Here is a 20,640-nt window from a genome sequence, read left to right as displayed (position 1 = left end):
CAGAGTACCAAGGAGTATTATGTAAAGATACATCACACAGATGTTACTCCTTGGGGAAGCTGCAGCTGGACTTGATCAGAGCAACAGTATTAAGGTGCCTCGTTAAATTCACATTGTTCTGCAAACTCCTCCTCTCTGTGAAAAGTCAGAGCTCTGATCAATGCTGTTGGGATGTTGCTGGATATAAGGCATTGTTACCTTCCTCAAAACAAACAGAAGTGTTAGCTGATCAAATTTCTGACTGATTTCCTTTACTGGGACCATTTGTAGCTCTGTCATTAAGCTAGTTTCAGAGCAGTGATTAGTTATTTCTCAATCCTGTTGACAAAGACCCACCAGTTCAAAGTAGTGAGGCTGCACTAACACTCCTTCCTCAAGATAACAATCCAAATAACCCAAAATCACAGACCCAAGGAACTATCTTGCTGTCTGTTCTCCTCTGACCTCAGGCTGTTGGCTTTGGCCAAGCCAGGTGGCTTTGGCAAGCTGCTCTCCTTGGTCATCTTGAGAAACCACTTCTTAGACATGCATGCTTACACCTTCACTTCCTTACACACTGGAAGGAGAAACTGAGTTTCTACAATCTCATTCACCGGGCTACATCAGCAACTTGGCATAAGTTGCCATGGATTTTATTGGATATGTTCTTTTGGCTAATGTTAGTCTTAGATTCAAGTTTTGAATTAAAATGCTCACAAGTTCTTTTCCTTCATCACTGTAGTTAGCAAAATAAGTTTGATTATTGGACTCCATATTACTTCTCTTCATTTATGGCCTAAAACTCATGCTAAAGCCTTGGCATTAAGTTCTTTTGACTACATGGGCCTTGACAGGAATAACCTTGCTATCAGAAATAATTTCCCCAAAATCTTTTGGGTGCATGAGTGCTGCAGAAATCAGTGGCAATTTAGGAATCAGATTCTTCAAGTCCTAAGCCTAACAATCTTAAACAAGCCTAAGGATTCAGATGACCTTTGTCTAGACTCACTCAACATTACTCAGTTCCTTATCTTGGGTTTCCTTGGACTTTTGTTACATTCTTCCTTTAGGTCCAGGTCAGTTGAAGAGTGTGACAGTAGACCCCCTTGGATATGGTAATTTTTAAACCTCCCAGAGAGTTGGATTGTTTAGGCTGTGCAACAAGAGGGGATGAAAAAAGCGGACACGTAAGCACAGCCCTTGAGATAGGCAGTAGCAGCATACAAAGGTCACAGACCAGGAAACAGTAGCCTGCAGACAGACAGGATTGTTGACTAAAAGTGTTATCATTAGAAAATGTTGCTGTTCCAACCATCCTCCCACGCATCTTTTTACAAGAAAGCATCATTGTGAAATAAAACAAACCCAAACATTCAATAAAGGTGGGTTTCCCAGCTTGATGATGGAATTTATGATCAAATGTAGATGCTTTCAGCTTAGAACAGCTGCTAATATAGAGGATATATGTCTTGGAATAAGTATGACCAGGTCTCAGACTAGGAGGATGATGTTTTGGGGTTTTACCACATCATTCATAATCATAAAATGTTGAAAGAACGTCTTAAGCCTGTGTTGACTTCACGGGGGTAATGGCTCCCTCCCCAGCTGATCTCTTTGCTATTTTAGTCAGCTGACTCTTTTCCAGAGAGAGATAGTTTTTGTTTGTTTGTTCAGGGTGAGGAAAGGAAGAGAGAGCAAAACCCCCAAAAATCCCAACTAAATGAACCAAAACCACTACAAAAGAGTTTGGGTTTATCCTGTGGTGGGACATGAAAAAATTCTGAAGTCTCAGAAAGCTTCACAGAATGAGAAAACCATTATCTGCACAGATTTATTTGCAAAGAGACATTAAAGAAAAAAAGAGGAATCTGAATTGGCTTTTTTCAAGCAGATTGTTTAACTCAAAATAACTTGGACAAGTCCATTTGTCCCTAAGGTCATTAAAATACCATCTTACAGACACTTTTTTGTAAGACTTAAGTCATCAACTTCACTCCCAAAGTGAATTAAGGTAAATCAGACTGAAGCCACATTAATTCCAAATGAGATAGTCTAACCAGGGGTCCAATGTAATTTAAACATCAGCTTTAAATTCACCCCACTGGTTAATTCAAACGAACGATGCTGCATGCCCCTGTGTAGACAAAGCTGTTCTGGGAGTTTCTGACAGTCTGCTGAAGTCCATCAAGATCCTTTCCTGCTTACACCCTGCAAGGAATGTGCTCTGGAGCCAACACTAGTAAATTATCAAGTAGTCGGCAAGATCACATCAGATTCTTGTTTGCAGCCGCTGTTCTTCTCTGAGGGAAGATGGTGGCAGCTCTTGTGCCTCTACTCACCCTTTCTGATGATTCCCTGCTCGCTCTTTGGCATGCCATGAGACCTGCATTACCTTTACTCACTTTTTCTTTAGGATATATATGCCTTGCCAGATTTATTTAGGGTATCTATTTAGGATATATATTCTGCAGAACATGACTCTGTGTAGCTCACTGGCACAGAGGTATGATTCTCAACCAAAGTTTTGTCATGTTCAGCAAGAGCCTAAGCATCTGGGATTGCAACAGTGAATCCTAATACATCCTACAGCTGTAAGGTACAAACTATTCTATGAAAAGTCTCCCCATAACCTATGGCTTTTGCTCATAGGGTTTCTTGCTCTTATCCTAGAGCAGCTGCCACTGGTCAGCATCATCAGACAGACCAGACCTCATCATCAAGAGCTTTTTGTCATGGGTGTGAGTGGCCTGTCTTATTTCATGTTCAATGCTAACACCATAATCAAGTGCACTAACACTTTATGTGGCACATCTTGGAGGAACAGCCTATTTGCAAAGGCACATGAATGAATTTGAATGGTCCCTCACGGGTCTGGATCACAAGGCTCAGACATGGCTTCCTTACACTGCCAAGACCAAAGGCAATCAGCTTAGTGCCTTGGCTTGCTAGCACAGGGAACGTACTTCTCACTTTTTATTCATAGCCTCTTTATGAAGCTGTCGCAGCAACATGCTCTACTCCCCCTATCTACCCTCCTCTTTTTGAAAAGTGCAAAGGTTTGTCAGATAGAAGCTCCGTTGGGCCTCCAGTATCAAATCCAAATCTTGTTTAACAGGGACTTGACACCTGACTATATTAGCAGACTCTTTGGATAAAGAAGTGTGTCTCTCATGTCTTGGTTACTGTGCAATAGTCAACAGATTTTCATTGCTTTTCAGTTTTTCCCAGGTGTAATGCACTTTCTGCTGACAGGGCAGATGCTGGGGGTCAGCCCCCGGTCTTTTACTGGGGTGGGATGTGAGATATCCAGGAAAAATGTTGGCAATCTTCAGAATTCAGATCTTTGTTGGCTAACCAGGGGATAACCACGGGGTGGATGCAACCTCAGCCTGAACCGTAGAAGGAGAAATATCATCAGCTGGTCCCAACTGGGGCACTAAGCTCTTTTTTCTTCCTTAAGAAATTTACAGTCATGATTTAGGCAGGGTTAAATAACAAGGGGATTGCTCTGTAGTAGAAAAGAAAGCTGTTAGATGGAATTGCCTACTTTGCAAAACTGTATCAGATAATGGAGGAATGGAATTAAAAAAGAGCACTGTTTCAAAATACAGAACAAAGGGAGGAAATTCTGCTTCTCTGCCTGAGCCTGCAGAGTGTTTCACTGTTTGGACTGTAGGTCCCTTGGCTATCAGAGGTAATTCCAAGCATCACAACTACAGTTGAGAAAAAATTCTGAATCTCCATCCCACAGGAAAATCTGACATTTTAAAATTTGCTTTAGGTTCCAAAACATGAGGTTAAAGAAAAAGAGAAAAAAATTCCACAATTTCTAATCTGCAGAAAATGTCAAAAACTTTTTTGATTAGTAGTAAATGTCAAAACATCTTGTTTTGACATTTAAAACATAAATAATGGAAGCACTTCATCCCTGAGACAGCCTGCAGAGGATCCCTTCCTCTGAGGTCATTTCAGCACTTAGTTTCATGCTTCAGCAATGCATTGCCTTCTGGGGGTTGTTGTCCCAGCCTGTGTTTTCTTCTGTGGACTAGTAACCAGATTGACTACATCTCCCATTAAACTACCCAAATAGGAGTGGCATCATGTGCCCAAAAAAGCTCCAACGTTTTCTTGCTTTGTGGGATATGTAGTTTTCTAGGAAATCTGTACCCCTAAGAGGGAACATGAGCACCTGATGTTCTGCAAAGTACCATAAAGAAACATACCATAAAGAAATGTGAATTCCTCTTTTGTTGCACAGATTTAGAAATAAAGCACTTTGAGATCATGTAAAGGAGGACACATTGGGGCTGGAGTTGAAGCAACTGAAACCCAGTCTGATTCTCTCCCTACCTCTAAAATAACATTTTTCCACAAAAAGTTTTGTTATTCATGTATCCCAGTGGAAAACCCAGGTAAGCTTTCACTGCAGCATTTCATACCTTGTGCTAGTAAATGCACAGCTACTGTTTGGCTGCTTCTGGTCATCCAATATATAAATTTGGGGTAGGAGGGGGGAAGCAAGGAAGATCCGTTGAGTTCATTCCTTGGCTCAACACTGTGATTTAGATAAGACATTTGCTCAGTGATACGAAGCACGCCACAGCCAAGCCAGCCATGCACTAAACCTTGCTCCTTTACTGGTCTTCAGTAGAGCTTGTTGCTTTTCTAGCAATTGCTCTCATTCCTGCATAATCCTGGGTTTCAAGGATCTCCCCACAGCTCGACACCTCCATTGATCGCATGTTTTCCTGTAGGTGTCCCAGTGCCCATTTGAAGAAGGGGTCTGCGTGTCTCAAACTTCCTCACTTCCTACCCGCCCTGGGGGCTCACTGCCTCTCTGGCTGACATGCAGTTTTGCTGTGTGGTGGGGCGGTGATGCCTGGACCTCAGGTCCTGCCCTCAGGCAGGAGCACATCTGCTGCTGTGCGTAGGAGCACTCACTTTCCACGAATATTGTCCTATGTGTGGGGGCCTACTCTGCTCCCCAGGACTGAATTACACGCTCAAGACACGAAGAAGGCAGTTTTCTATCCCGATACATGTGGATCTCCCAGCGTTGCCCAAGGGTCAAAAGAACACATAGGTGTAAATTGCAAACCACAAAGGTTGCCTTAACAAAGGCAAGGTTAAGAATCTCCTGAATTTAAGTATATACGTGGTAGTAGCCTTTGTGGTGCTACTAATATTGTCTTCTCTGCGTCTTCCTTCTCACCCAGGAACCTCAACGCAATTTATAAAAGGTAGAGAAACCAAGGTCTAGAGAGGGAAAAAGTGACTTACCCAGAAGGAGTGACCCAGTTCAGCAACCTAGTGACAGGGCATGGAGTGCGGAAAGCTAGAAGGGGGAATCTCAAAATATCAGTGCCACATCTCCACATCTGTCTTCATGGTGTGAAAGGTTAGAGGAGAGAATGCAAATTCCTTGCCTTCAGTATATAGCATGGACTAGGCCATTTCCTCCTTTGAGTAAAGTTAACTGAGAAGAAAACATGTCAATGGAGATAAAAATTCATTCAGAAAAAGAAATTATACCTTGGTGGATTGGGACAGCAAGAAAAGTGTGGGAGAAAGAGTTTTTTTGAGCTTGTACATTTTACCTGGCATGAACTGCTCAGTAGTGAGCTGTAGGATTGATTTGTGCAGTATTAATGACTGTAGAAACACAACTGCACTCAGGATGGGGCTTCATCCCAGTTGAGTCTAAATGGAATGAATTAACAAAAAGGCTGAAGATTTCAACCCAGTGCCCCAAGGCTCCGTCTCTATTCCAGAGAGAGAAACTTCATCCCCAGAAGGTGCCAAGATCAAAGTAGCACAGAGCAGCTGAGCTGGGTGGAAAATGTAGCAGGTGGGTAAGAAAAGCAGGTCCTTTGGGTAGAGATGCATTCACATATGGCCTCAGCCGTACTGCAGCTGACTGTGCCATTACCACTTGACTGTGGATTGCTATTGAAATCCAGTGAATGGATTGGGCTCATAACTTGGGGCCGATTCTTTTTGGAGTTGGGGAAGCGGGAGCATTGCACTTGTTCACATCACCTCTCTGGAAGAGGGAGAAACCTTCCCCTCTTCCCCAAGCAGTGCCTGAGAAGTTCTCCAGGCCTTTTCCAGCTGACCTCCAGCAGGATGACGGGCCACTGGAGGCCCCGTGAACGCTGACGGCTCTGAGCCCTCCGCCAGCAGAGCTAATGGCCTGGGCCTTGCTGGCGAGAGTGCAGAGCAATAAACGTCCCAGAGATGCTGCCGAGTCGGTCCATTTCCTGCACGCAAGCTGCACATTGTAAAAACTGAGGCTCAGATACTTTTTCCTGTTTGCACTGGAGCAGACCGCAGAAATTGCACAATCCTCCAGGCCAGACCCAAGGTGAATCGTGAGACGATAGGTTCCAAGGCAATATTTCACACTTGCTGAAAAAGTGATACAGCCCAGGGGAGGGGGCTGTAATTAGGGAGAGCAGTGACAACCCACAGACAAAGTGGTTCCATAAGCAGAGGAAGAAATGAAAGCTCATTCCAAAGCCTCTCACTTGTGTGGATTCTCTAGTGTTCAATAAAAGGTGTGATCCCTGGGTAAGAAAGTCTCTCTCCTTTCTCCACTTGCTTATTTTGATGAAATATGATAGTCACAATATTTTTAGGCATTCTCTCCTGCCTGTCAGGTTACAAAGCTGTTAGCTGGAAGTTGTACAGGCTGACACATAAACAACATGATCATATTAAACTCCATTTCCTGGGGAAGCCACTCGAGTAAAAGTTTTAATTTGGTGGAGACATCTGGAGGGGTGGTGGGGAGGAGGGTAGCAACTTTCAGATAAATGATGGTAGGGGGTTGAAGAGAAAATGAGGTTTCTTTTTCTGTCTTTAAAGGTCTTCTGGAGGGAGTTTTTCTAAGGACTTTCTAAAAAATGCTTTTTTAATGTTGTACTGGAAAAGAAGAAGGAAAAGCAGATAAAATCAGCAAAACACTCATTGAAATGTTTGGTTATATGTCTGTCAGCAAATACAGATAGATAAATAGATAGATATATAGACAGACAGATAGATAGATAGAAATATGTATTTTTTAAAACTGAAAAGTCATTGTCCAAACATGAAGAATGGAATCACTCAAAGTGTTTGTCTTGTCTTTTGCATAACCTGGAAAAGGCTGCACAAGACATCCCCCAGAAGAGCAAGCTCCCTCAGTGCCTGACTGCTGACCCTAGAGGGTCAATGCTCAGAGAAATGCTGGAGCGTTGTATAAACCAAGCAGCATTAACAAGAATTCATTCAAGAGTGTAGCTATCTCCATGAAGTAAATCTTCTCCCCTACCTTTACTTTACCTTCAAGGATGCATACACTCCTTAGGCTGGTAACCCTGATCCTATGTGACCAATGCTTCCAGCAAGTGGACAACTGTTCTATGACACCCATGGTGTCATTCGACTAGCATGAAACTCAAAGACTACAAAAATGGCAGTTTATTCCTGAACATGAGAGAGACAAAATTTTAACATAGAAAGAGAAAGGATGAAAGTTATGCCAATAACAGGAATCTGGTTGGGAGATCAGCAGATTGGCTCCTGTGGAGGTGGAGACAATGGACAGCTCTTGGTCAGATGGCATTTGTCCATCTAATCAAAGCTGACTCCATGTTCTGGGAAAGGATGACTGATTCTGCTGGTGTTCAGACCTTCTGGAGTGGATGAGGGACAGACTACCAGTAAAAGAACAAGACTCATACTCTACTGGTCTTAGCTAAGGTGCCGGAGCCATCATTGAATGGCATGGCAAAATGATTGTGGCTATCTTGACCTTGAAATGTCACTGTTTTTTCCATTCCTCCCACTCTGGAAAGGGCAGATATCCACAAATCTGCTTGGGGATTAGGTAGTGGAATGACTTCAGAAGTCCTGCTTTACTACCACCTTTGCCCCTCTGACTCTGTGCCCTGCAATGCTGCTAAGACTTGTACTCCCTGTGCATCCATACACATGTGCATCCACCCCTCTCTGCAGCTCTAAACTCCACTTGGCAGCTGCAGAGAACCAGAAAGAAAATCAAGTGCTATGCCAAGGTAAAGAACATGTGTTCCTCCCTGTCTTGGGGGCTTATTTCTGTTGCTTGCCCTGGTGCAAGTCTCAGCTGTCCATTCATGCAGGGACTGTGTGCCACTCCATGCACAGGGGAGTGCAGGGACTGGTTTCTAAGCTCCAGAAAAGAAGTCATGTGTTGTCCTGGAGCAAGTTTGTTTGCATACCTTCCTTGAAACATAAAGCATTCAGCAATGTCAAGCCAGAAATTAATACATGAAGGCAGGAACAGGACTGATCTAGCATCATGCTTGAGATTAGTTTCAAAAGTCTTTTGTACCATGAATAGATGGACCTCAGAAAACATAAGTAGCTGTTGACAATGATTTAAATGCAATTTGAGTTCTAGGCAAGAAGTTTCCTTTTGTCACCTTTGCATGCGTAAAGAACAACTACTGCCATTTACTTTTATCCTAAAAATCTATTTTTGGCAACGAAAAAACAAGAAGTGACTCCATCTCTCCAGATCTAGAGGAGAATGATTGACATTAATACCTTACACAGCCTCTCGTCTTGAAGTGGAGACCTTTTTGATAACTAATTCATCATATATGACAGACACATTCATATAGTCTCTCTCAAAAGAAGACATATTTATTTCCTTTTCAGTGTCCATAAAGCCCAGCTATTTTGCACTGAATATTTGCTTTCAAGGTTGCATTGCTAGAAATAAGTAACAAATTTGTAATAGCCAAGCAAATACCCTGGCTCCATGTCTCCTTTCCACGATTCCGTGTGAACGTAAACCAGATGTGATCCCAACAAAGAGGCATCCTCTGATGTACCAGATGGGACTCCTGCATCACTTTCCCATTGGCTAAATATAGTTAGGGGGAAACAATAGTGCCAACACAGAGCACTGAGGTCGAGTGATATGAAGCAGGATTGTTTCCTTCATTCCAGAACCTAGTGACGGATCTCTGAATGGGCATTAAGTGGGAAATCAAAGAGTAAATTTCCCCCTTTTTTACCCTGCATAATTCTTCTGCCTGTTGGGCATTATGGACTGCAAAGTATTTCCTAGCTTTGGTTTTGTTTTTAATTGCAATTTTCATCCCCATTTCAACCTTAACTGCTATTGTGGACCTTTGCTACTGCTGTGTTATAGACAAGAGCAGCAGCAGCAGGAATCTTAAAAATAGAGCAGGAAATTTAACAACTGTAAAAAACTCTTTACCCCGGAGAGCCATTGTTTATACTCCTTCATGTATGCTAGCAATAATTATACTAAAGTCTGTTTAGGAAAAAGGGTCCATTTTACATCAGAGGAGAAAATGTAAATTTTTTTTTCCTCCTAACTGAATACAAAGACTGTTTCATTAAATGTGGCTTTTTGGTAAAAAATGGAACAAAAAGTCTACCCATAAAAATTCCCGTTTTAAAAAAGCCTTTTCCATCCAAAAATCCAAACAACTGAATACAAAATGTGGATCTCTTCTTTAAAAAGGGGAAAAAAATCCAAGCTGACCTTAGTTTTCTCTCTGTTATACAGGGCTGCTGGTTGAGAGACACCCCCAGACACACCACATACTCCAACCTCCCGCGTGTGTCATCCAAAGCAGGAATGCCAGGCTCATCTTTGCTGTATTTCTCTAGTCTACTCTTACTGACGAAATTACAGGTTTATTGTGGATATACACCAGCCCTGGTGAGCATGTGCCCAGAAGTAACAGTGAAGCAGTGGGAGGTCTGTGGCTTGAGTGATACAGCATTAAAATACTGACAGCAGCCTCACAGACCCAAACTGATCATCAACGTACCTTCTCAGCCTAAGGAAGCTTTTCACCATCAGGTTGGCCAAACATTTCCCAGCACTTCAAACAGAACTTCAAGGGATGGGTTCTTCTCTTCTCATTTCAGAGACAAGTTTCACCCTCTCCTAAACTCACAAGACAAAATTGTTTCATTGCTTGAATAGAGGTGAAGGCTTCACCCAACATATCAACCTTTCCTCTAAACTCTAAATGGCTGCCACAGCAATGGAGCAATTAGGTTCCACTTTGGGTGGAATGAATCATGCTTCAATAAATTCAATTTCAACAAGACATAATTATAGTGAGTCACATAATCACAGATTAATCACAGCACCTCCCATTTAGCAGTCAAAACAGTGGAGGATTCCAAATACGATACATATTGATGCTTCTCCTCAGTTTTTGTTTCATTGATTTCATTTCTGCCTTATGGGTTGATCCCACACAAGCTCCAGGAGGAGGCTTTTGGGGTTGCACACAGATCTGTAAGATAGCATGGTGACTTCCCTTACTGTTTTCCGTGTGGTGAATGAACCTGAAAGATAATGAATGTTGCCAATACTGTTTTCAGCAAGAACCTGAGGATCTCGTTTGCTGCTGAGCTCCCCTTGACACAGTGCATTGTTAGTGGGGATTGAAGATACCCAGTGACTTCTGTATCTGAGCGCACACAAACAGGGCCTTGCACTGTGAATTCTTCTCTTAAGTTAGTTCTTCAGACCTGCAGGGGATGGGAAACTTCTTCACGCTGATGTCTGAGCATCCTGTTCCTATCAGACATGATCAGGATACTTGAAAACATCTGTTAGGGATTCCTTCCCACTCACTGCTGGTCCTAAGCATCTTGTGTCTATGCTGGCTCCCGTCTCAGCTGAGGCACGGTACTGTCTTCTCCTCTCTCCTTACTCCATTTTTACTGCTACTGAATCTGGAGACTGAAAAGGGATCACTCACTTAGCAGAAGCTGTGCTCGGCTCGTCTCATTTGAACATCACTCTTAGCCTCACGTACACTTGCCACAAACCAGTGAGGGGGAAATTCCTTCTTTGTGATCAGACAATTTGTGGCTGCCCTTTACCAGACCTCGGGTAGGAACGTATGCAGTGGTTTTTCCAAATATTGTAACCCAACTTATTCTGTGTGACCAGCTCATTTTGAATTGCAGTTGGATCATTTTATGGAATTGTTTTGCTTTTAAAGCTTTCGTTCTCCAAGGTGGTTAGAAAGGGGTTTATTTTATTTTCCTTTTTATTGAATTTATTTTTAAGGTGAGAGTGGTGGTGGGGGAGCAGAACACGAGGGTGTGGGTTTTGACAAGAAGAGTGAGAGGGAAGGTTGTTCTTTGACATTTTGTTTTACACTACCACTGATCAGTATAAAGCTTGACAAGCTGAAATTTACTTCTCTGTGCATCTTGTGATTTTTCCCTAGAATTCAGTTTGGTTTTAAAAGTTGGCTAAAGGATCTGTGGAGCGGGTGGGGTGTTGATGGAGATGCCGGTAAATTAACATTGTCAGCAAACTAATAAAACCTTTAAAAGAAAAGCCTTCGAGGGCAAAGACAAGGTTTCTTTCATCTTTTCTTGTCTCTCCCTCCCTCCCTTCCCCCTTTCCCTTTGCACAAATTGATTCTTTATTCATTTCTTTTTCAGAGAAGATTACCTTTTTCTCTGTGCACAAAAGGATGACAAACACTAGAGGATACCATTTCTGGAGAATTAATAATGTTCTGACAAACGGCAGGTGAAGGTGAATTGACAGGGTTGTGAGGCTGGGTGCGTGCAGAAGAGAAGCGAAGGGAACACCAAGCAGTACACCAATTTGTCTTGGGCACTGCAAAAATTACACAACATGAGTGTGAGGCAGGGTGATGGAGAAAAGAGAACAACCTTGCAAAGGAAACGATGTGAATTTGGGGTCTGAGTGGAGCGTGGGTGGCCTTTCAACCACTCAGCAGGCAGAGACCCATCTCTGTTGGCACGTATGATCTGTGTCTCTCTTGGGTTTTCCCAGCCCCCTAGCCCCCAAGGGCCTGGCTCCCTGGTGGGACTTCAGGACCCCAGTTTCCGCAGGCTTCTTTGGAGCCCCGACCATAGTGACTTTCAGAAATGGTCTGTGTGGTGGTCCCGGCCAGAAGTGCTGTTGGGTACCTCCATACCGGGGATTTCTGAATCGGATGAGAAGAAACCAGAGGAAGTTTCAGACTGACTGTTTATACTCTCCCGCCAGCAAGCGCAGGGTGCGGTTTTGAGTGGAGAATGTTGCTCAGGACTCTAAGCCCAAAAAGCCACATTTATTCCATGGCTCAAGCCTGTATCCACAGTCCCAGGAGATTATATTACTCACAGAAAAAGCTTATTAAAATCTCCCATGCATCATAAGATATGCCACCCAACAGGAGGTGGTGATTCTGTCTCGGCCTTAGTGGCATCTGAGTTGTAGAGAAGAAGAGAGGCGTCCAGAAATGACTGTATGCTCCCAGCAGGACCTTCTAATTTCCTAGCGTTTACAGGCTACAACAACAGACTTCCAGGGAGAGGTCCGCTTTAAAGATGCAGCCTCAGTAATTCCATGGACACATCCTTCTCTCCAAGTTAAGTCTGAACCAAAATTAACGCTAAGGTTGTTTCAGAGGCACTGCGCAGCTTAGAGGTCTGATGGTCCTTGAAAGACATGACGCTTATTTTTTTAAAACTAGAGTTGAGATGTCATTCCAGCTAAGCTGTGTGAATTCCAGTATAAACAATACCATGTGCCCCCTGAGCCCTCTATTGTACTCATTTGATGGATTATTCCCCTTTGTTTCTTCCCAAATCATTCCCTGGGTTTGCTGCACACTACAAACTCATTGCATTCCACCTCCAACATAGCCACCTCCTAGCTGGGATAGAGATAAGAGACGCAGGGGATAGAGACCCCTGTTCCTCAATGTACCTACTCCCACTGACGTCAGATCAATTCGGCTCGGTTTTGCCTGACAGGACTTTTGGCCTGTAAAACATTTTGGGTCTGCTTCCAAGTCACAGGTCCATAGGAATGGAAACCATTCCCGATACCCCTGCAAGCGTGCAGAGGGTGGTATAGAGTCACGGAGCCAGCTCCACGGCCTAGTATCAAAAACAAGAGCAGACCTGGAAAAATATTACAAAACTCTTCCACTGGCACCAGCAGGTCAGTGTCATTACAGGCAGCGGTGTTGTTCTCAGATACTATTTCATTGGCTTCCTTCTCCTTTTTCCTCTCCCTCTTCTGAAGCACATTTTCTTTCCCTTGTATTGCACGGTAGGGTTGTATCCCTGGAGATTCACAGTGATGAGGAGGAGTAGACAGAGATCAAAAGCACTTCTAGCTTTGAAAAGATTATTCCTGGCCTTAAACCAAGTATGGCAAGCTCCAATCCATCCATCTTATTCAAACAGTGTTTCAAAACTGGTCACCCAACCCTTTTGAATTCTGCTTCCCTTTCAACTTTATATGGCACACAGAATTCTTTGATTTTACCTTTTAAAGCATGGCACTGAATTCTTTACTAGCACAACTGACTGCTCTTATTTTTCAGACCTGAAGCTGCAGACTTCTGTGGTGTTTTCAGTCCTGCTCAATGTCTTTCAGGGCCAAAATCTCTCAGTTGCTTCACAAATCAACCACACCGATTTTACCTTGGCTCATTGACCTTTCCAGAGAAATAAAGCAAAAAAATTTCACTGCATTGCTTTGGAAACATGTTCCTCCAGCAATCTAAAGTACCAAAGCAACAACAAAAGAGCCAATGATAATTACAAGAAGTTCACCAAGAAAATGGATATGGTCTGTTTAGAAGAATGCCAAGATCTACAACAATTGGCTGAAAGAAAATTTAATTTTAATGGCTGGGTGAGGGTAATAGTGTTAATAGCAGAAGATGCATGAGTTAAGTACATTTCTAGTGTCTTTAAAATGTACTGTATTTTCAAACAACATTTACATTGACAGGATGGATATCACACAGGAAGAGATCAGCAGACTTCATCTTGTCCATCCCTGAATCACAAGTTCAGTCAGTTACGAAAAGACTCAGATGTTTGGGAGTATGCTCACTGGCTGTAAGCTATCAGAGTTTCGGAAATCACAACTTTTTTTCATGTGTGTTAGAAGTGTTCTTAGCTCCAAACCTCCTGAAGTAACAGGTGCTTAGTAGTCTACCCATCCATGCATGACTGCCATGAATAGTTAAAGTGATTTGGTTGGTTAGTTTTATCCGTGTATCACGGTGCATAAACAAGTGCAAATGGAAGACGTGTCTCAGTGTCGCATCTGCTGGATAAAACAGTAAAACGCATCCTGCAAGTTATTCCAGAGAGACAGGTCACAGTCTGACCATGCACTGGTGTGCTTGGAAAATGAATGATTATCCAACATTGCCTAGTTTTTGGAAAACAACCAGAAAAAACTAAATCGCTCAAGAAAACAACTCCTCTCTCAAATTCAAAATGTTCTGAATGGATTAGGAAGGAACAACATCAATGAAATCAGTCATTCTATTTCTCACATATGCCTTGGAAAGTAGTAGGCCATGAATAATGCTTTGTGGATTTACACATATCTTGGTATAACCATTCAAGAAATTCCAGAGAATGTAAAGAAAGTTTTCAATGGTCAAGATAAGTGCACCTAACGTGTGACTTCTCCAAAAATATTAACATGTTGGGAAAGAGATGTGTCTGTGGAAGGCAACCAAATATGTGCCAAGCTAACACGGTGATTTTACTGCAAGAGTATCGAGAAGCCCATTCACTCTCTACAGCTTTTCCTACATGACATAAATCCAAGTTGTCATACTCCTCCACTGTAGGAGGCCACTGTCACTAAATACAGCCAAAACTGTCGCTAAGAAAACAAGAATAGCCAAAAGAATATGGTCTGGATAGATGCTATTGAAATTGCCGATTATTTGGTATTAGTTTTCCTCAGCCCAAAAATGGGAAGACAAAACAGAATGAAAAAAGTAACTTCTATGAGAGATTGGCTTTATTAGCAGCAGATAAAAAGTTTATTAACTACTGTCATTAAAGGTTCAGTTTGGATCAAGTAATAACTGCAATCCAGTGTGCCAGAGCCCCATGAAGACTCTTACAGCAGAACCTGCTGACCTTGTGTCATTTCAGACTTTTTTTCACCTGGAAAGAAGAAAAAAAAATATATAAATAAGTATGAGTCGTACTAGATGACTTTGTAAGGTTTGTCTCAACCTGTTCAACTACCAGTAAGTCAATCAATATACTGGCAGCCAGACTTCCAGTGAATGCCTTTTAAAGCATTTTTCCCAAGAGGATTATCCACAACTAGGACGCAGAGGTCAAATATAATTTGTTCAGAAGGTTACTGTACTACCATGAAATTAAAACATCTCACATAGCCCCGGTCAGTACCAGGCAGTTCTTAGTTTTAAATTCTCTGAATCTAGGCCAGACCATTAAAGTTATCTGATTTGACCGCCAGTGTAGTTCATGAATATTAGGTGCAGCTTTTCTCCCAGTCACTATCTAATAACATCCATTAACACTGCTCAGTGAAAATGTGTTTTCTAGAGAGATGCTCAGGTCCTATTTGGAGAAGACAAGGCATGAGAGAGAGTTCATTGTTTCTGCAGGCAGATTACTCCAAGTAGCTGATTCTGCCCCTCCCAGTTAAATAATGTGCCAAGTTTTAATTCAACTCCAAGCTACTGATTCTTGTTCTGCATTTCTCTGCTGAATTAAAGGCTTCTTTAGCAACTGCTATTTTTCCCTTGGGAAGGTAATTATAGAGTAATCAAGTCACCTCTCATCTCCCTAGTTGCTTTCATGATTAGTTAAACAGATTGATTTCTTTAACTCTCCCATGGCGAGGGGATTTCTCCAGACCCAGAATAACCATGTGGTTCTGTTCTGCAAAATATTGTGGCTTTGTATCTTTTCTCAGGTGTGGATTCAGAACTGGATGCAACAAGCTGGCATCATTAAATGTCATCTGCAGAGGTAATGATGTCATCGGTTAGGTCATTACTCCTCTTTCAATGTACCCTATGGCCTCAGCAGCCCTGTTTAGCTTGTCTTCATAACTAGAATGAACAGCTTTTGCTAAATTCTATTTTAAGTTAAGACATTTGTGGTGAGGACCAGTCTTTCTGTAAGTATGATGCCTTGCTCTTAGGCAAAAACTTTTACTGAAATATTTCATTTGAATTTATCAATTGATTGCCTTGATTATAAATCATTGCTCCGGCAATGCTTGTGTCACCCAGTAGCCTTTATCAGCAGGAATTTTATACCCATTACTAAATCAGTGATGAAAGTGCAGATCCAAAATGAGCCTCATCCTAGAACAGCAGCACTAAAAGTACAGTCATTCAGGCTTTTCCCCTGGATTGAAATTTTGAGATCTGTCAGTCAGTTTTTAATTCATTCCTGCTCTATATATTGTTCAGTGCTCATTTGTTTTAAATCAAAACATGGAGCCCAAACAATTCAGTAAAACTAATGTCAGTAATCCAAACATACAACATTTCTAATGACTCTCTAATGAGCTCTCTGATGAGCTATGTTTAATTGATGCTGCTAAGCAGTAACCGGATAGTGATCGCTGTTTTCAGAAACCATACTGACTTAGAAGTTTTGTTAAGGTTTTAAAGGATTTCTGTGTCCTCAGTGGGGACATGACTTCTTTCTCAGTATGGGGAAGTTTGTTGCATCAATACCTATATTTTTGGAAGGTCCCACACCCTACCCTCTGTGACTATGCCTGGCTCTTAGTTGTGTCAAATACCAAATCACAAATATTCGCCACCATGTTCTAACAGAGGATTTGGGATGGCAGTGAAAAGTTAAGTAGGTGGGAACAGTAACAGTTTTTCTGCTGACTTGACTTACCTTATGCCTTAGAGTCAGACTTAAACAGTAGGCTACTCTACAGAATGGCATCAAGTTTGTTTGACAAGACCTATTGTCAAGAGTGGTTTACTTTTATGATATTTCTTCCACATTTCTTTAATCAGGCTACTTTATATATAACTTTTGCTTTTTTTTTTAGATCAATATCAATTTAATAGTTAATAGCCTTCTGAGGGTAAACAGAAAGGTCGAAACAGGTTCATGTGGCTCATGAATAATTGGTTCCAAGGAAGAGAGCTATCAGAACAGTGGCTGTACCTGAAAAGATGCTACAGTATTCATGTTACTTTATGAAAGGCTCCACATTTTCATTGGGGATGAAGGAGCTACCTTAAAAAAGGAAGAGTAAAACAAATTATAGTAATGTATTAGCACTAGAAAGCTCTCAAACAAATGTTACTCAGGATTAAAAAATCATTATATTTAAAGACCTTACAGTAGTAGAATGAGAAAATGACAAGAATATTTGTGGGAAATAATTCAGAAGAAATTGAGCAAACTGACTTGTGGATGCATGAGTTCATAAAGTCATTGTAAAGCTTGAGGAATGAGGATAGTTCAGTTTACACAGTAGAAAACAGAAGAGGGAAAAGGCATGTTTCAGGTTTTTCACAGTAGTTTATTCTCTTCCAGTTTTTAGCAAGCCTTACCAGCTTTTAGCCCTGGATATAATGCAAGCTATACCAGCTGCTAGAGAGAGAGGCTGCACAAATCAATCCATGCCATAGGAAGTCGACGAGAACAACAAGGACTGAAACTCCCTCAGGTAGCAGAAGGGAAGACAAAGTCCCCTGCAGATTTGTCTTCATGGTCTCTGCAGAAATAATTAATTCATGTTGTGGGAGTGAAGTTGATGTTGATCAACACTCATTACTCAAGTTGTTGAAAGACCCAAAAGTGAAACAAGACACTGGGGAGGGTGAAACTGGTAATGATTTCTAGGAAATTATGAGAAAGGGTATTTTGATTGCCAAGGCAGCCAGCCCCAAGGAGGCAGGTGAACATTTAAGGCTTACTGTGTAGACAAAAGGGAGATGCAAGTTGAGCATGCTTCCCAGCAAAGAAGGATGGAGAAGGCAGCTGTACATGATCCAAGAGCAAATGCTGACACTGTGGCAAGCGTCCCTCCTATACGTACTGGAGCTATTTTCCCTGCCTGTTGCTGTCCCACAGCAGATAGTCATCTGTTCTTTGTGCCATTCTCTGCTGAGAGACCATAAGAGGCTGGCTTACGATTAGAGACCATAATGGGAATGCAGAATTCCTGTTGTATGAAAGATGCAAAGACTGACTATATTTCACTCCATCTCACTCCAGAAATGAAGGACAGCCTTCTTTCAATTACTGCCCATAGTGGTTTAAGTACTCACTGAAGGCCAGTGACTTCTTTAAATGTAGCAGACTTTCCTAAGTGCCTTACCATCTGTTCAGTGCTTTTGACAATGTGTTTATGTTGTCAGTCATATAGGGGAAAAAAAAATCAAAGTGCTTCATATTTTTTTGTTAATGGAATATGTTGAGATGACATTAATCATACAGACAGGGAACTCTCTACTCATAAGTGAATGCATGCGTTAAATGCTAGGACTGTTAATGGACCCTGTTTCTGATCACTGCTGTCATAAGTGATAACAGGCCTGAGGCCAATTAAACCACTTTTCACATTTTTCTCAAAGTGAGGGAGTGCTGGGAAGGGATCCTGGCACCAGCAAGAGTGCTGAGGTGAGCGCTGCGGTAATGTGATCTCTCTGCTCAGGCACTCCTGCGCTCCCCTGCACCGCACGCTACCCAAGCTCCTGCCTGGAGCTCGGGGCTTGGCTTATCCGCAGCAAGGTGAGGACAGAGCAGGCAGGAGTTACCAGTTATCAGTAACCTCAGTTACCAATGATGGCATCAAGGAATTCTCCAGTTTTAATGTCCCACCTCAACTTTTCTATTTGCAGTGGGAAACCTGAAGCAGAAGCAGAGGTCCATCTCCTTTGGGGTACGCTTGCAGCTGGTCGAGTTATCGGGGAAGCATTGCCTCGCGAGACACCTGCCACGTTCTGAGTCTCTGTATGACTTGAAGTACCCCACTGCATGTGCAATAAATCCAGACTTGTTACTGTTTTGCACAAGAAGTTCCACCTGGCTGGCCAAAATTTACCTTCTTCCTCATGAGCAATACTGTCAGTGAGAAACAAATGAAGATGCATCCAAAGAAGCTTAAAACCATGGTCATCCTGAATTTGTAAGGTCCTTGCATGTAGCTGGCAGTAGCACAAGGCAGGCTATTTTTGAATCAGCAGGAATTTGGTATTAGTGTATTTGTATGCTAGTGTGGACTATGTTTGGACTTTGAAAGCATAAGGCCTTAGTCACACAACACGCAATGCCACTCTTCAAAATCTCTGTATATATTCACTCAGTCCTGTACAAGGTCCCACCTTACAGATCTCAAAACATAAGCGACTTGAGATGATCTGTCTAATAGGCAGCTCTATGGATCCAAGCATTTCTTTACTGTCTCCTCTCCTGCCCTCTTCCCGAGTTAAAGATTGTATCTGCCAGGCTAAGGCTGAGTTGGGATGGTAGCTCGTTTCGCTGGTATGAGGAATGCTGAATTTTTCAGCAAGTTGTGAAAGCCAAAGTCCTCGCCAACTTTCCTTTGAGCTTTTTAGACCCAGTGCTTGTGTTTGCTTTCTGTTTCAAGTAAGGAGAGATGTGGCAGGCTAGCTACAGCCTCAGTCCCTTTGAAAGTCCAGCGGCAAAGCAGGATACCAGCAAACACAGGAAATGGTGGGAATCACTTTCCGATGTTTAGCTCCCTGATCTACATGTGTATTTCCAAGCTGTAATATATAACTGTAATATAAATCAAATTAAAAAAATCAAGAAAGTCAGAGAGATTCAAACCCTCCTCTTCATTATATTGGGAGATTAGGTAAAAAAAAAACCCTGTGATTTTTGCATGAGACATGTTTTATGCTTATTTTTCTTGCCTTCCAGGTTCTGAACCCGAGTTTGTTGTTTGAACTAGTATAAACTGTTTCTTTTGTGAAGGTTTTACCCCCAGAGATCTTCAAAATCTATTGCAGATTTGAAGAGCCTCTTTAACCTTTTCTGACATTTAAAAGAAAACAGAAAGCAAGCCCTGCCAGCTGAAAAGTGAGTTAAAGGAACCAGTCCAGTTTGTGTCCAACTGGATGAAGAAAGGATAGTCAAATTCCTTCCATTTTACACATAGTTAGTCATGAAATTGTACGAGAGAAATAATAAAAAAAAGACAATAAAATAGCCGTATTGTAACAGCTGAAGCAAACCTTGGGTAACTGTCAGCAGTGAAATGTCCAGAGAGCATTTATACCATTCCATTTCATTAAGCTGAAGGGTGGGATTGCAGACTGTAAAAAATTATAGCAGAGCTCTTCAGAAATTTACAGCTCACAGCGCAGCGAAGCACAAGGGAAGTCTCCCTTTCTTGTGTACGCAACAGGGAGCCTGGGGTTTGTCTCTCCAATGATGATGATGTGTAGAAAAAGGACGTTGCCAGAAGCACCAATGAAAACTGAAATGTGCTCCATGAACCCTTTTTTTCTTCCCCATGACCGACAGAATGCATTTGCACAATCGGTTTTATTCGTTTCCCAAGCTCTTGACTTTGTGGGCTGGATTAGGACAGGAAGCCTTATGGGTGGTGTTTAGGGCAATATCAGATGCTGTGGAGGTATAATGCATAACAGGAACAAGTGCAATGAATGCCATGGGAGAGAGGACACTTCCCTCATTTCAAACAGTGTAACCAGCAGGAACTACTCTGGTTTGTACCCGCTGAGGAACTGTCTCCAAGACCTTCACTGAGCTGCAATAGGAAGCTTAAACTCTGGGTAAAATCGGCATATGTGTCTGCAGCCTGCTGCTCTGTAACAGAGCAAGTACACTGGGAAG

Source organism: Calonectris borealis, chromosome 6, assembly GCF_964195595.1.
Source record: "Calonectris borealis chromosome 6, bCalBor7.hap1.2, whole genome shotgun sequence".
In the NCBI taxonomy this organism is placed as follows: domain Eukaryota; kingdom Metazoa; phylum Chordata; class Aves; order Procellariiformes; family Procellariidae; genus Calonectris; species Calonectris borealis.
Note: the sequence above shows the minus strand (reverse complement) of the source record.